The sequence below is a fragment of the Lepidochelys kempii genome, chromosome 7 (genome assembly GCF_965140265.1).
Source record: "Lepidochelys kempii isolate rLepKem1 chromosome 7, rLepKem1.hap2, whole genome shotgun sequence".
Taxonomy (NCBI): domain Eukaryota; kingdom Metazoa; phylum Chordata; order Testudines; family Cheloniidae; genus Lepidochelys; species Lepidochelys kempii.
The window spans coordinates 72,395,298-72,408,200 of NC_133262.1; the positions used below are offsets into that span (position 1 = coordinate 72,395,298).

The 12,903-nt window shown below is 44.3% G+C and overlaps 1 protein-coding gene across 3 annotated transcripts in view; it reads right to left on the bottom strand.

Moving 5' to 3' along the window:
* The window catches only part of OGDHL (oxoglutarate dehydrogenase L), a 109,577-nt gene extending 98,385 nt beyond the window's left edge, over nt 1-11,192 (bottom strand). For 2 of the 3 annotated variants that reach the window (XM_073353299.1, XM_073353297.1), the window contains exon 1: nt 10,919-11,039. The gene's annotated coding sequence lies outside the window, so the exon portion shown is untranslated. Of the gene's footprint in view, nt 1-10,918; nt 11,040-11,096 lie in introns of those variants that run through there. The other variant, XM_073353298.1, reaches the window with a different exon arrangement.
* Nucleotides 11,193-12,903: the final 1,711 nt, after the last annotated feature.

The window sequence follows — 12,903 nt, forward strand, 5'->3', positions numbered from 1 at the left end:
CGAGAAACTGAATGAAATGTTATAGCTATAACTGACTGCCTACTATGATTCTTTTTGTATTCACAATAAATGTGACATTTTGTCTTATCCCCTTTAATAAGGTCCTGATGGTTTTTATTTTATTGGTATAACACTACTTCTTACCATAGACAGATTCAGCCCTGTGCACTCAGAAGGCAAGTGTTGACAGACATGTGAGGTAATGAAAGAACTATTCCTATGCACATCTGAAGCACGCACACAAACACCTGCTTTGTTCCTGCTCCAAGCATGCTCCACAACAGATCATCTCCTCATGCCTAAAAGAGATCCAATGAAAATGATAGGCATGAAAATCCTCCCCTCATTTTTCTCAAACCTTCTCCTGATTCCAGATGTCTCTCCCTCTGCTGCAAGCAGCCCCAAAGATGTTATCCTAAGTCACAAAGGTCAAGTAACTTACTCTTAAGGAGATGCATGCTTTTAGCCCAATTGCTATTAAATATTTAAAAAATCTTTTGCATTTTGGTAATACTGGAGAGCTAACACAAGTACCCACTGTGATAACCCTTGGGGCAAAATTAATGCCTTCACCTCAGACCAGAAAAAGTACAGAAGGTGCAGCTCCTAGAAAAAGTGTGTGGGTGTTTTGTTTTGGGGTTTTTTTTGGAGGGCGGGGGAGGGTGCAGGAGAAGGGGAAAGGAAATCATTCATGAACATAGTGCAAGAAAAATATAAAGATGCTAAAATCTCCACAGCAAAAAACAGGACAACTATTACATTAAAAAATGGCAAAATATGTAAAACAAGATTATTATGAACATAGGAATATGGAAAATAAGGCTAGCAAATGAGAAAGCAACCATCATCCAGCCTGATCTCCTAAATCCTTCAACCAGTACAAAACACATTAACCAGCAAAGCAGAGGAAATAACTTTGTGTAATTAGAAAAGGTTCTCTACGGTAAGCAGGAAGAATCCCCTGACGGAATCACCAGCATGCAAGGTGGTTTAGCAAAAGCTACACCAACTAATCTCACTGACGTTCAAGCAGCAGCACTTCTAGGACCATTAAAAAGGATAGCCTCGTAATTGCTGTGAAATCCCTTATGATGTACAAAGCACCAGGCTCAGATGGGCTTGGGTCAGACTTCAATAACAACATTTTCCTCTAACATATATGCAATCCACTGTAGGGAGTACTCACACCGCCACACGTCAACTTTCTCCAGCTTAGATTCAAAGATCATAAAGCCTGAAGGAATATAACGGGGTCGCACCCACCCCTCACAAGCACCCCTTCTGGTTGGGTGTGTCTGAAGTCTTTAAACAGTCCTGGCCCTGGTATCAGGCCATACCCTCAGGGCTTCCTCCCTGGAGGCAATGGTTTTGCCCTTTCTGAGCCCTTCTCTCAGGGAATAACTACCTCCCCAGAGGAGCAGGCCCTCCTACTACTCCTGGTCACAACTCAGGGACCCTTTAAGTAGCAGCCGCCATGTGCCACATCCCTTTTAACTAACTACATTTCCCTAGGCCACTTCTCAGCGGCCCTTAGCTTTGTCGAGTCCCAGGAGCCAGCCAGGAACACCTTACTTGCCCCCCAGTCCCTGCCAGCAACTATCTATCTTAGCACGTGCAGCTCCTGCAGACAGTCAGGAGGTCCTTACTTGCTTCCCTGGTTCCCATCCAGCCTTTCAGCTCCTGCAGCCAACCAGGAGCACCTCTTCCTCCCTCCTCCATTCCCTCCTAGCACTGAGCTGCCCATGGTGCTGCAGTTCCCTTTCACCAGCCAGGAACACCATTTGCACTACTCTGGCTCTAGCAAGGAACTGACTCTGGTCTGCACTGCAGCTCCTTTTATGCTAGCCTGCAATCTTCTAATTGGCTAGCCCCTTGCAACCTCCTGAATAGTCTTTCTAAGCCACTTAGAATCATAGAATATCAGGGTTGGAAGGGACCTCAGGAGGTCATCTAGTCCAACCCCCTGCTCAAAGCAGGACCAATGTCCAATTTTTGCCCCAGATCCCTAAATGGCCCCCTCAGGGATTGAACTCACATTTTGAAGACTTTGCTTCACTGCTCCTGTCCTGGGACAGGTGTAGCGGGGGCCTCTGGGCCTAGTCCACCCCATCACAAGGGACCATTGTGATTCTCTAGTCCGACGTTCTGCACAACATGGTCTAATTCAAACAAATTAATACAATGGAGTCCAATGGCCTATCTCTCTTTTTAAAAACATCCAATCTTGTGATGGAGAATTCACCACAGCCCTTGGTAAACTATTCTAATGGATAATTACCCTCACTGTTAAAAATGTTTTTTTCAGTCTGAATTTGTCTAGTTTCAACTTCCAGCTATTGGATCTTGTTAAACCTTTCCCTGCAAGATCGAAGATCCTCTATTATCAAATTTCTATTCTCCACCTAGGTAGGTATACACTGATCAAATCACCTCTTCAATTTCCTTTTTCGTTAACTAAACAGAGGAAGCTCCTTCAGTATATCACTATAAGGCATGTTTTTCCAGTCCTTTAATCATTCTCATGGCTCTTCTCTCCAATTTGTCAACATCCTTCTTGAATTGGGGGCATGAGAACAGGACACAATATTCCAGCAGCAGTTGCACCAGTTCCAAATGCTGAGGTAATACAACCTCCCTATTCCTATTTAATACTCCCCTGTTTCTATATCACATTAGCCTCTTTGGCCACAGCATCACAATGGGAACTCACATTCAGCTGATTAGCCACCATGACCCCCAAGTCTTTTTCAAAGTCATTGCTTCCCAGGTCAGAGTACGTATGGCCCGTATTCTTTATTCCTAGATGTATGACTTTTCCTTTTACCATACTCAAACACATATTGTTTGCTTGCACCCAGCTTATCAAGCAATCCAGATGGCTCTGTATCAGTGACCTGCCTTCTTCATTACTTACCACTCCCCCAATCTGTGTTTCATCTGCAAACTCTATCAGTCATTATTTTGTGAGTTCTTTCAGATCATTAATAAAAATGATAAATAGCATACAGCCAAGAACTGACCCCTGAGGGACACCCCTAGAAACACACCAGCTTTGATTATGAAGATTCCCTGCCTACACTTAATTTTGAGAGCTATCAGCCAGTTTTTAATTATTTAAAACATCCTTTTTCTCTAAAACCAGAACAGAAATATATATTAGAACACTTTTGCCTTCTACATTATTACTGAAAATTTCATTTCTATCTAGTAATGAACCAATACCATTGTTAGGGTTCCCTTTATTCCTAATATACTTACACTCCTCCTTATTGTCCTTAACTCTGCTAGCCATTGATTTCTCCATATGTCCTTTTGCTTGCTTTACTGGTTTTCTACAATTCCTAGCTTCTAATTTATATTCAGTGCTATCAACTTTCCCTTTATTCCACTGATGTCACTTCATCCCAAAGCAGGCTGATTTCTTTTAAAACCAGTATAGTCTCTCTCTCAGTTATGGATTTTTGAGCATTTAGTAAAATATGCTTAAACAGTTCTCAGTTATCACTCATTTCTCTGTTGACAACTATCAAAAGAAAGGAAAGCCCTGCATCATTGTTAGATACAGGCTACAAAATCCCCTTATCAGGCAAACATATATTAAAGAAAGACATAGGGCAATTTAGTCCGGTGTGCATTCCACACCATCATTTTTCCTTTCATTGTTACAGATCTTACAGTTCTGTGGATACTGCACCTCACACACGGAGGGCAGCAGGCAACTGTGATATACATTCTCTCTGGATCAAGAACTGTGATACACGGTTTCTCCACTGTCTCCACATTAAAGAATAAGCCTGAGTGTAAAGAATACTCCTGGGGGAATTCGGCGCCCAATAATTACAAATTCTGAACACAATAATTTAAAATTCTGCATATTTTATTTGTCAAAACAACACAATATAAACACGCCAGTTTCAATTATTTTGGTAATTTATTTCAAAATACCTGTCAGCAAGTATGTCCGTAACAAAACGGACAACAAAAAAGGTTCAGGAAATATTTTTTGAAAAAGATTTCTTACTAGGCATGTTAACACAGAACTTTGAGTAATAATTCACTTAAACTACAATACAGAAACTTATTTCCCACATGACTCAGAAGCAGTGCAAAGGCTTGGGGGAGACAAGGGTAATGGAAGAACTGAGGGAGAGGGAAGTAATTGCTGGGAAGGAGCCTGGGAGCAAACCTGGGGGATTGCTGGTTGTGGGTGGGAAAAGTATGGAACAGGTTGTTTGTTTGTTTGTTTTGGGGGGGGGGGAGAGAAGAGGGATTATTAGGGAATTGGGGAGCCTCTCCCATGCAGACCCTGGTTGACCCCTAGCCTCTCCCATTCAGTCAGGCACATCTGACTCTATCCCCATGCACCCCTTTCCCCCCCCCACGTGTCCTTGCACCCCCACTCATGCACCCCATCCTCCTGTCCCTGCACCCCCACTCCCAGTCAGCACCCATCCCAGTCTTTCTCTCCCACTAGCCCTTCTGAACCCCAGTCTATGTGACCCACCCCAACAGCCCTATGCTGACTGTCTCCACCATATCCCATGCCTCCTCCCCTGGCTCTGCAGGCAGGGTGATGTGAAGAACGCAGCCTGTCCACCTCCCTATTGGCTGCTCTGACCAGTGAGCTGCCTTCCCTGTGTTCTGGCACCAAAGCAGCCACTGGTGAGCAAAAGGAGTAATTGCAGTGCCTCTCCACCAGAATGCATTTTCTGCAGAGAAAAAAACATCTGTGGGGGACATGAATTCTGTGTGTGCACAGAGTTCCCTCTGGAGCAAAAGTAGTATCTGTTTCAGCCTGCTAGGGGCACACAGAAGGATATCCTTGTGGCCATACTGGAAACGAACAACAAGATATGCAGTTGCCAAATACTCTCACCTGCACTACTCGTTTCAGCTAGGAAGAATATAATGCAAAGCATGCACCAATCTAACCATATGGAAGATCAATAAGGAGAAAAGGAGGACATGCTTACAGAAGTACAAGATGAAATGAATGGAGTCCTCCTCAGTAAGATCAACATGCCAACAACGACTGAAAATAATTGGGAATACTGTCTGGTGGACTAAGCACGGGGCTGGAAGCCAGGAACTTCTGCATTTTAACCTTGATTTTGCTTTTGGCTGGCCTTGCCCAAACCATTTAACCTGTTTCGGTTTCCTCCCCTTTAAAATAGATAACTAGTAATTATTTCACAAGGTTATGGCAAAGATGAGTTAGTGTTTGAACAGTGCTTTCAGATGTAGGGCAACGCAAAAAATCTTATTACTAAGAAGGTACACTACTCCCTCCAAAGTAAATGCTGAAGCTAGTTTCCTATTTAAGCCTATTTTTAATGACTACTCAAAGAGTATTACTAGTAGTATTACTACTAAAAAGGAGTATCATCATCACTAAAAGGCCTACTATGTAGTCCCTCCTCTGTCATGAGACACAAACATGCCCTGTCACTCTGAATCTCAAGGACAGAAAAACTATTCTAATAATGGATCAGAAGTCAGGAAAGACTATATCCAGGATGCTGAGTCACCATGCAAAGACTCTGAGGTCAGAGTACACCAGGTTCCCAATATGAAACATGAATATAAAAACAGCAACTTGACTTTGTGAAATTACAGCCATCTTGAAAATACAATCCTTACCCCTATGTACTTTGCCACTGTTCACAGTGACCACTAAGCTAATATGATCATCTTAAAAGGAACTGATAAGCTAGTTTACGAGATACTAGTCCTACAATATGTAGTGCATGTGCTATGGTATCTATGCCTAGAGCCCTCAGCATTCATTGACATCAATGAGGGTTTCATATTCCCAGTGTATCATGTCAATTCTTTCATAACATTACTAGATACAGCCTTTCCTATTCCTCCACACAGCTAGCACTCTCATTCGGGCTCTCATCTCAGTTACTGCAACATCCTTCTCTCTGACCTTGACAAATACAATCTTGGTCCACTCATATCCATTCAGAATGCTCTTGCTAAAATTGTTGTCCTAGCCCATTACTTTGACTTCGTCACCCCTCTCTCTGCATTCCTCCACTGGTTCTCCCCCTCTCTGTTGCATGAAACAATCTGCTTGTCTTCACTCTCATGGTATGCTCACACTGCAGCTGGGAAGTGTGATTCCCAGCACAGGTAGACAAACTCATGCTGGCTCTGCTTAATATAGCTCAGTTTAGCTGCCCAAGTCCAAGCCCACCTGACCCCCTGGGTCCAAGTTTGAGAGGCTAGTCTGAGCCACTGCCAGTGTTGCAACATCCACACTGCTACTTTAGCATGCTAACTCAAGCTGACCCAGTATGTCTGTCCACCCATCCTGGGAATCACACCTCCTAGCTGCAGTGTAGACATCCGCTTAAGGCCCTTCACAGTCTACCCCCACATTACCTATCATCTCTAATTCACTATCGAGATGTTAACTCTGATATGCCCATAATGCCAACCTCCATCACCAGCTTGTTATATCTTCAAACAAACATCTTCATATCTTCTCCCGTGATGCCCCTCAGACTTGGGAGGAGCTTGCCAAAAACATCATCCTTCATATCCTTCCTTAAAATTCCTTTTCCATGATGCCTACATAAAAATTAACAGTTATGGCCCTGGTAGGCTGAGATGACTAGCTATCAAACTGACTAACGCAGCCTCATTGTTTCCTTGTGCTCCCATCTGTTATTATATACTTTTATTGTAAGCTCTTTGAGGCAGGAACTGTCTTTTTGTTTTGTGTTTGTACAGTGCCTAGCAAAACAGACTCCTAGTCATACTAGAGCGCTCAGGTGCTATGGTAATACCAATAATTAATAAATATTTTTGGAAACAGATGATAGTCATACAAAAATCCAAAGCCATTTGGGATCACATTGGCAGAGTTAAGAATATATTTTTAGACCTCTAAGTAGTATTTTTAGTACATAGTTTATTTAATATAATGGCATTAAAAGCAATGATGTGCATAGCATATCATCTGCCACAGCATAATGTAAAAGTCCTCTATTTCTCATGTCAATGTGTTATCAAGGAAAGAACGGATACGTCACAATGAGGCGTATGACTTCACAGCAGGAACAAGAAAGCCAAGAGGTAAGTGGGTACAAATCCTTGCTTATACATCACTTTGCTCATTGGTATGCATGCATAAATAAAGGCATGAAAAAATACAGGGATACAAAGCATGCACACTGAATTAGTCCTTAAAGGGTCACTATCAACTTAAAAACCATACCTATATATTGGAAGATATTTCACCTACCTATGCTACAAGTATTGGTAATATTGTTATAGCAAAGAGCCGAGAGCAACTGCAAAAGAAAAACATTTTAAAAATAAGGAAGTGATGGTAAAAGCACAAAACTTGACCGGGGTATTCATGGCAGATGTAACACCAAAAGCTACTTTTACCTCATTTTTAAAAAATATGGACTAGATCTCAAGTTGATTGTATCCCTTAAATATTCCAGCAGAGAAAAAAGAGAAGCAAGGTGTCTACAAGTGACTTCAGCCATCTTCCACTTGTTCTGCTTAAATTTCAAAAGAGGGTCAGTGTCCCATTTTAAGAGATAATCCAATTAACAACTACATAATCCACAAACTCAAAGACAAATTAGTTGTCCTCCAGGACGGTATAAAGATTATTGCGGAGGCAAAAATGTTACTAGACATATTATCCCTGACTAACAAAAAAGTGATACCTCATTTTACACAGATATGAAACAGAAGTGGACAAAGCCATCTCTGATGTAACTCCAAAGTCAACAGGTTTACATTAAGGATTAATTTTGCTCAATAAATCTAATGTCCTCCTGGTTCCTCCTTGCTCTTGCTGCTCTCCAGCACAGACAACAGCTGTCAGCATCAACACTTAGCAAATCAGAGACCACAAGTGTGATCACAGAGCATTCTGGCCTACTCAGCCCTGAGCCCATCATTCAAAAACCAGCACAAAGGGCAACAGACAGAATCAAGAAGCAGTTAGGATTATTCCATTTCACAATGCCTCCTAAATCAACCTTGAAATGAAAACAGTGATTGGCAAGGGAGCATGCTGAGTTAGGAGCAACCAAAAGGAAAATATTAATTAAATCTCTACCAGGGATTGAAAAATGAGAAGGGAGTACTGAACTGGAAGGAAAAGCAAACTTGATATTTATTAAACAAAATAAACCACTCCAGCATTAAAATAGTGGAGGAAGACAGACAGCATTAGGGGATTTAAGTCTGAAAGCCTACATGTCTGTACTGTAATACAGCTCAAGATAAACTAGTTTTCAACCCTTGCAGGAGAAACTAGCTTTTGACATTGACAAGATTGTCAATTACCACAGCCCTGTGTCTAATCTTCCTTTTAGAGGAAGCAGAGGTGGAAGGGAAAGGTTGTGGCACAGTAGGTCTGGTATCAATGGTAATCTTCTGATATACTGATTGTTTTAATTGCTCATTAGACTTAAGGATGGCATAGACTGTACTGACCTCATTCTCCTCCTAAAACACCAGGTGTATTTTGTGGTTCTTTTAGATCTCTGTGGTATAAAGTCTCCATGAAGAACATTAACAGTCTGGCCCAAGCTTCAGAAAAACATCTGTCCCTTAGCATGGTTAATTTTCAAAATGCATTCCATGCAACTCCCTCTTAAGAGTTTCCTCAACAGCATAATTCTCTATAACATATGGTTGGTGCAGAAGAATGGATAAAGGTAGAAAAAAACCCATAGAAGCTGGTGCCTTATAGATATTTGAACTGAATAAGAGAGGTATGAATAAGAAGCCTTCGATCACAGAAGCAGATAGGAGAATAGGGAAGGGAAGGAGGATTGCTTCAGAAAAATGCTCAGACATCACTGCAAAACTAAATCCTTATTTTTTCCTGCAGAGAGGAACTGTACTAAATGTAGAAATATCCATTTCCCTTAATGGTTTGGGTTGCGTTTTTTAGGGGAGGGGGTAGCCAAACAATTTATTCACACACAATAAATACTTGAAGTCCTCTATATGCAAGCAAAACCCAATTAACACATAGTGGGAAAAAATAAGTCAGGAAATGAAAATACTACCCTATCTTTTACAAACAAACAAAGCCAAGTTGGTATGTTTTAGTGGACAATAAAGTTGGTAGCATCACAATAATTACTACTATCACCAGTTTCCTGGAGTAGTTAGGACAAGTACTTGAAAGAAAGGAGAACGAAAGTCACTTTTGTTCTTCAAAGGCTTGTCTACACTACCACCTAAGTCAATGTAACTTATGTCATTCAGGGGTGTGAAAAAACCATCCCCTTGAGCGATGTAAGTTACATCGACTTAAAGTGCTGTCTACACCATACTATACCAGCGGAAGACGCTCTCCCACCGACTTCTACCTCTCATTGAGGTGTTGACAAGAGAGCACTCTCCCGACAATATAAGCGTGTCTTCACCAGACACACTACATTGGCGCAGCTGCATCAATGTAGTGCGGTAGTGAAGACAAGCCCTCTATCTCCTGTGTGAAATGTAAATGCATTAACCTACCATGACCACTGAACACAACCATGTCATCAGTCTGTTATTCACCTTGCCCAAGATGGGATAATTATAGCTAATCAGATTGTCAAAACATTCATAGTGATGTATGAAATTTTAGCATAATAATAAAGGCTAAACAGACTTCTCTAATTGTTTCAGCTCTGCAGGCCTCTCACTTAAAGACCCTCACTTTGGAAAGCTAGTAATCAAGTTAGGATCAGCATTTCCATTCTCTTTTGCTTTTCAGTACAACTCTTGGATGAATAAGAGAAGGGGAGAACTGTATATTGAAGACTTTCCTTTACAGATTCAGGATTAAATGAATCCTAAGGGCACAATTAAAAACATATTTCCATTCCAAGTGCCAGACTGTAAATACCTAGCTCTTATATAGAGCTTTTCATCAGTAGATCTCAAAGCACTTTAAAAAAGAGGTAAGCATCATTATTCCCATGTTGCAGATGAGAAAGCAAGCACAGGAAGGTGAAGTCACTTCCTGAAGATCAGCCAGCGGGTCACACTGAGAATAGAATCCAGGTCTTCTGAGACCCAAATCTGTACTCTATCAACGATGCCATACTACCTCCCATAGAAGTAGATAGTATTATGTAATTACATACGGTATTCTAATCATGAACTTTAGAGAAAAACTTGAATGACCATTTAAGTCTCCATCTCTTTGCAAACTAAAGTGATAGACAACACTATTAGATTGTCTTTTTCAATTTATTTACTCTTTTTCATATTTGTGCTGCTGCAACCCATAGGGAGGTCACACAATGCAATGCAGAGTAATCAAGGATTACTTGAATACACAGTAGTAGCCAAATTACATTAGTCCAAAACATACGTACTGCCTAAAGCAGAGGTGACCCTATTAATTTGGATTACGTACCTGGCTAGACTACAGCAACTCAAGTCCATCATCATAAAACACCCAGCTTAGCCACCATGGTCCAGAAGCAGCCTACTGTAGGCAGTCTGCTCTGCTTGGTACACAGCAACATTAACAAACAGGCACTTATCCCTAAAATGCCGCCCCACGCCCCAAAGAGCCTTTGCTGGCCAAGGAATTCTGAAGAGGATTTTTATTCTTCATCCAGCCTTTTCCCACCCGCAGGGCAAACCGAGAGGCCCCACCTGTGCCCAGAGTGACCCATACCCGAGGTGCCCAGGCCTTGACCATTAAAATCAATAGCCTGCTTTACAAAGGTATTTTGCACCTCCTCCTCCTCCAGCCAGGGGGAGTTACCTGCCTCTTCTCTAACGTGCAATGCCCAGCTGATCCCCGCCAGCCCCCTCTCCCCACACCAGGCCGCCTGCCCCATCTGGGGGCACAGCCTTGACAGACGCCCCTTGGGCCCAGGGCACGGTCTCCCCGCGGGCCGCTCCGGCAGCCGGGCGGGTGACAGACCTGTGCGAGGGGTGGGGAGGCTCCGGCAGGTCCTGGAGGCGGCGCGGCGCAGCCCCCCGAGTTGCCGGGCCGCTACTGAGGAAGAACGGCCCCGACCGCCGCAGCGCCAGCACGGGGGGGGGTGGAGGGACGGGGGGGGGTCTCCCATCTGCGGGGCGGGCGAGGAGGGGACAATTACCTGTGTCACGTGGGAGAAGGATGGCCGCGCGCTCGGAATCTATACTCGGCGTCCGCTGGGCGCGGTGAGGTCATCAAACGATGGGTGGGAGGGGCCGCGTGGGCAGCGAGCGAGCGAGCACTGGGCGCTGTCCGCAGGGCGGTGCTGCAGAGGCAAGAGAAGGCGGGAGAGCTGGGAGCGCCCACCTGCCCTCCGCCCCACGGGACGCTGGGGGACCCCGCCCCCGCCAGCCGCCCCAGGGGTCCCCGCCCCCGCCAGCCGCCCCACGGGACCCCGCCCCCGCCAGCCGCTCGCCCCATCGGACTCCTGCCCCCGGCCAGCAGTCTCCCCCTCCGCCCCACGGGACGGCACACTCCCCCCGCAAACTGCGTCCGCCCCAGGCACTCAGGAGCATCTCGGGTGTCCCTTGTTTTTGCATCTCAGAGATGGCAACCCTACCATCTCCTCCTCTGCCTTGTGGGGCCCTCTCCAACTCATGTCCCCTCTGGCCCAGGGGACCCCTCTTTCCCTCCCCTGCTTCTCTCTTCTCTCAGCTGTTCCCACCTGTGGTCCCCTTCCCCTCACCGCCCTCCCTCTCCCCCCGCACCGCTCACCTCACTGTCCTCAAGCTACTCGCCCTGGCTCTGCCTCCTCCACCTAATGGCGGTGTCTTCACCTCCTTCTCCTTCTCCCTCAACGGCCCACTGGCTTAGACGCTGCTGTAACCCCACATCAGTCTCAGCACTTGTGAGAAACCCTGTTTTTCTTGGGATGGGCTCTCACTCTTACTTCCTGTTCTCCAGCTGAGGGGTTTCAGGGTTTGCCATCCCCTCTTCACCACAACAGCCATGGCAGAACTCTGCTCCACAACCAGTGGGGGAGACGTCACAAACACTAGGGTGTTGTTTCCTAACATCCATCAAACTAGTAATAATATTACAGAACCTTGTCAAGCCCTTCTCATCAAAGGATGCCACAAAGGTTTAAGCCTTACCATGCCTCCCTGAAGAGAGGTAAGTACCCATATCACTGATAATCAACCATGCCAGTTCTTCACCATTTGCTTCTATGTTTCATCCCCTATCCTTTGTCCATCTATGGCTTTAGATTGCAAGACCTTCAAGACAGGGACTGTCTCTTTTCTGTGTTTGTACTGCGCCCAGCACAATGGGGTCCTAATGGGGCACTACAGCAATATATGTACTTGCTACTGCTAATGAGATAACTGACCTGAGGCACAAAAGGCTTGGTTGTGTCAGTGTGTAGTTCTGATCACACCAGTGTAATTTTATTGAAGTCAGTGGCCCACATTCTCTGATTCTCTTCAGAGCAAGGTGACCCAACAAGGGAGTCAGTTGTGCACTTTGATTTTCAGGCTAGCTCTACACGAGCACAGTTTATAGCAGTCATGAGGCTATGCCAGCTACTGACAGCTCTCAAAGTGTCATCCACTAGTTCAGGATTACCAGAATATTGCTTGCTTTAGTCACATCCCCTCTTCTCTCCTGTCTTGCACCTATGCTGGGGATTGTATGTGAGGTGATGTAAGAGCAAACTTACTCTACATTGGTTGGGGACTCCCCTACAGTGGAAAAGTCCTTAGCTCTGAACATCCAGCAGTTTCTTTGGCCCCTTTACTCCCCACCAGCAGAACAAAGAGGCAGGAGCAAGCCAGAGAAGTTGTCTCAATATGATTGATTCTAATCTCCTCCAATTGTAAATCAAGACTATCTCCCTTGTAGTTAATGGCATTAAGCGACTGTAAAAAACACTGTAAGAAAGATCAGGATCAGGCCCACAGACTTCAGTAGAGCTAATCAAGATTTAG